The sequence below is a fragment of the Clupea harengus genome, chromosome 18 (assembly GCF_900700415.2).
Source record: "Clupea harengus chromosome 18, Ch_v2.0.2, whole genome shotgun sequence".
Lineage (NCBI taxonomy): Eukaryota > Metazoa > Chordata > Actinopteri > Clupeiformes > Clupeidae > Clupea > Clupea harengus.
The window spans coordinates 7,883,595-7,888,424 of record NC_045169.1 but is presented as its reverse complement, the minus strand read 5'-3'; positions in this window follow the sequence as shown (position 1 = coordinate 7,888,424).

Sequence of the window (4,830 nt, the reverse complement as noted above, 5' to 3'; positions counted from 1 at the left end):
GTAAATCTTCTTGTGTTTGTGTCTTTCTTGGTGGTTTATGTGGTTCACCCGCTGTGGCTTAATGGTCGCTTCTGAACTGAGATTCAAGCTGATAAGTCGCTACAAAGGACTGGGTAAACTAGCGCCGAAGGCCTGGTAGACAGTGCACAGACACACACAAACACAAATGCATTCATCTGTGGACATCTGATCAACCTTAGTGTGCAATGGCTGGTGTCGAACAATGCACGCCACTACCCAACAGTGTTCCTATGTAACATTGTTTGTAAGAGAATTCTTCCACACTCTCTCGCTCTCTCTCTCTCTCTCTCTCTCTCTCTCTCCCTCTCTCTCTTTTGCATTGTGCTTTGTGCTCTTAGCTTCCCAGTTCAATGGCAGATGGACCCGAAACACAATCCCAGCTGTGCTCTGCAGGACAAGCCTCCTCTAAAAGAATGAATGGACATAGATCAGTCCCGAACACAGACACACACACACACACACACACACACAATCTCCTGTGTATGTACGGGAATGACTGTATCCTCCTACTGTTCCCCCCCAACAATAGCATGGAGAGTGAGAGCAAGTCCCGCCATGCCTCGCAGCTGTCCACCGAACCAGCACTGAATCCAGGCATGCATTCACCTCGAGGCCCCAGGAGAGGAGGATCAGACATGAACACACCCACTCATACCTCTGTGTGGTGGTCCGTATGTGTGTCTTTGTATGTGACCGTATCTGAGTGTGTGTGTTTCTCTGTCTCTGCGTGTATGTGTATGTGTGTCGTGTGTGTGTGTGTGTGTGTGTGTGTGGGTGGGTGTGGGGTTGCTTTCCTGGCAACCCTAAGCATTGCTGTCTCAGTGGGAGGTTGTCCCTTTTGCCTTAAGCCTCACCAGCACCCTTGCCTGACTCCTGCCTCCTTTGCCTCGCTGAGTGAGGAATTGCCTGATCTGTTGTTTTAAAAAAAGGATGAGAATAAGGGATAAAAGGCAGAACTGAGTCAACAGTAGGTAAAAGGACAAAAAAAGGACGAACTGAGAGCGGGCCGATGATGCAACTGGAGAATTGTAGTGCTCTAAAGGCCATGTGTAAAAGGAAGCCACAACCTCCGCTCTTTCCCCCCTTACACAGATAGAGCCAGCAAATGATGATTACTTTGCGTCGTCGTGGCAACCACAGAGCGCCCTTGTGGCAGTGGCAGGCTGTTTCCGTCGGGCACGACGTTATTCTGGGGCAGCGCCAGGCAGATTGAGGTAAAGGACACAGCGTTCAGACAGGGGGGGCGGGATGGGGGGGGGGGCACCAGACAACTGATGCTAGTCATCTGGAGAGCTGGCAGTCTTGCCAGTGCAGTGCCGGCAGGTGTGTGTGGGCAGCGTGGCACACAGGTAGCGGGCAGGACGATGCCAACTGCCACAGCTGCAGTAGCTCTGCTGTTTAGAGGCTCAGCACATAACAGCTGGACTAACAAACCCAAACCACATTCATCTCACTGCTTACAACATAGAGTCTGGCCTAACTCAGTTCAGTTTTCTGAATGTTCCATCCAAAGGAACTATATACATTCAAATGAAAAGAAACTTTCAATGAAGCCATTTCAATTCACACCAAATAAGAATTCAGGACTCTTTCACCAAGTCATTCAATGATACTTCATACTTCAATGAACACCCAAATAACCCCCACAGTCAAGCCAACATAGAGTTGCAACACATACACACAGACATTATATCATTATGTGCAGTCAATTCATTTGACTTAATGAGCTATACATTATAGCTATACATTCTTGTAGCCCCAGTGCTGCCTTGGCCTCTCTCCACCCTTTTCTCTCCTCTCCGTGTTTTGTGCCGCCACCACCACCACCACCACCACCACAACCAATCCGCCCCACACGTCTCTGCCCCCTCTGGCAGCTCCTGAGGAAGTCTTCCTGCTTTATTACTTCCTCTTTGGCTCGGCCAGACAGGAAGGCCACTCTGTGTATGAAATAGGCTCCCGTCCTGTTCCTGGAGCTGCCTGTCCCTGAGCCTCCAAAATAGCCCTCCGTATTCGCAACAAAAAAAGCACCCCCTGGATTAAAGGCTAGGCAAATGTCACCCCAGAAATGGAAAAGGAGAGCTATTTTCACTCCGTGCAGGCCTTGGTAGTTTGTTTACCAACTGGACATTCGATACAGTATGCCGGGAACTTGAATAACACTGTAATTCGCTTTAACCTAATGGGCCATATCCTCCCTCACTTATGACTCCCGGGTCTGGGAAGAGGGGTGGGATATTTTTGTCTTTTTTTTTACGGAAGCACTGGCAGTTGTTGGATCGTTTCTGGCCTGCTCCAGCCAAAGGGAAAAGGTAAGCGAGTTCAACCCGGCCGGACCGATCAATACGGGCAGGCAGCGATCGAGACTCATTGCGACCGACATGCGAGGTAATCTAATCCGGACGTGCCAGCGAGGACATGGCCACGTTTCCATGTAGTCCTGCCCTGGCATTGAATTCAAACCCTCCCCATTCCTCCCTCCCTCCCTCCCTCCCTTCCCAAAACCCACCAATCCCCCCCACCCCCACCACCACCACCACCCCCAACTTCAACCCACCACCCCCAACCTCACCCCACCTCCATCCCTCTCGCTTTCCTGTAGTTTACTTAGCCAAACAAAAAAGCTTTTTCTTTTACTCTTGTCCACTCCCTGCTTCCCTCCCTCTCACGTTCTTTGCCTCCCCCCCCCCACCCTCTCACTCTCTTTCTCTCTCTCTCTCTCTCTCTCTCTCTACACTCGTTCACCCCCTGGGAAATGCGGACAGTAAACCTAATGGGTTTTATTGACTGAGTGTATGCATCCGGCCCGCGGCTGCATCTGTCAGGTTTGTATTGCGGCATCTTATAGACGGTCACTCACACAGAGACACGCTGGCGGACGGCGTGACAGATAGAGACTGGGCTGAGCTTTAAAAGACATGAAATCACACATGGTCGAGAAAGAGAGAGAGAAAGAAAGGGAATTACAGGGTGCGGAAAAGGAGGAGGAAGGAGGGGAGGGCAAGAGGGAGGAGAAGAGGGGGCGACCATGGGGCCTCTGTGTTTTATTTTCTTGAAAGCTCTCACAGAGTCACAGACACATGGTACAGAATTCCCCCTCCCACCCCAGGGAGCAAGTGAACGAATGAGAGAAGGAGGGAGAGGGAGGGAGAGAGGGAGAGAGGGAGGGAGAGAGGGAGGGAGGGAGGGAACCATGCGGAGGGGAAAAAATGATAGTGAGGACATGTTCACGCAAACCTGAACAAAGTGGGGGGAAAAGAGCGAACGAAACCAGACTTAGCCTTTGAGTTGCCAACACCTCCTCAGTGCCCATAATTAAGCGTACTTCATGAAAAAGACTTCAAATGAAAACAACTCCCACTCAATGTCGGTACGGTGCCTCACGCACTGGAAAGAAAATGGACAGTTCCCCTTTCACTGCTCTTTTATGTGTATGGTTTGGGGCTGGTATGTATGTATGTGTGTGTTTGTGTGTGTGTGTGTGTGTTATGTGCGTGTGTGTGTGTGTGTGTGTGTTATGTGTGTGTGTGTGTGTGTGTGTGTGTGTGTGTGTGTTATGTGTGTGTGTGTGTGTGTGTGTTATGTGCGTGTGTGTGTGTGTGTGTGTGTGTTATGTGTGTGTGTGTGTGTGTGTGTGCGCACACTGAGGGTTGGAGGAGAGGAGGGGGGGAATACAAGGCACTAATCCCCTACACAATGTATGTGCTCCTGATTGACAGCACCCCCCAAACCACACACACACACACACACACACACACACACACACACACACACACACACACACACAACCTCCCCCTGGCGGATTTTTTCCCTCTCTGGGGCCTCTCTCTCACTCTCAACAACCCTGCCTGCCCGCTCAACCGTTTGGCTTCAGAGAGACTGCGCGTCCAACGGGCCCTTTCCTGGTGGGAAAAGGTCAAAGGGCAGGGCGCGTGAATGAGACCATTGCAACTTTGATTTAAACTCCGTCCTACACCCCAGCTTTTATCTGTCAGCAGCAATTGAAACGGCTTTGAGCACAGTGTGCCTAATCGCTCTGATGTAGCATGCCTTCAGTTTGACTTTGTTGATTTGCTCTCCATAATGCATAATTTGTAAACAAATAAACAACAAAAAGTTATGTTCCAGAAACGACCTTAGTCTATGAATCTGGTTATGTAAGAGTGGTGAAGTACTTGTTCAGATAAATAATTCTTCAAAACTCTGCCTACCAAACAACCCAGCTTAACACCACAGATGGAAAACAAACCCCCCTTCATGGCATTCTCTTTATGGATACCGGATGCCATCTAGTGGCTGACATCCACACTTACAGGATAAAATCACACAGCTGAACTCCAGTTAAGATAGTGAATTACTTGCAAAGGAAGTTTTACCGGCAACAACTTTTTTTTCCTGTGAAATGGCAGACACATTGAAGTAATGAACTTGTAAAAGAAAAAGTATCCAATTACCCCACAAACTACTTTGACTAACAGTCTTTGCAGTTGACTATAATAAAACCGATCAAACTTGTGCGTCATGTAATTTACTGTAATTATACCAGCTAACTGGTAGGTTGTCACTTCACTGCTTTACATTGGGCCCCACATTTTTGTTTTTAAATCCCAGTCAGGCATTTTGGACTCTCTCATCTCTAATGAAAAAGATTCCTTAGCTGCTTTGCCAAGAACTGAATCTTCAACCTTACCAATATAACCTACCAGGCTCCCAGTATTATCAGATTGTAATTGAATATATGCTTCACAATTTTCACGATTTTACTGTGAGAAAACAAAGTCTTCATCAGGTTTTCCACTGTATTGTTTG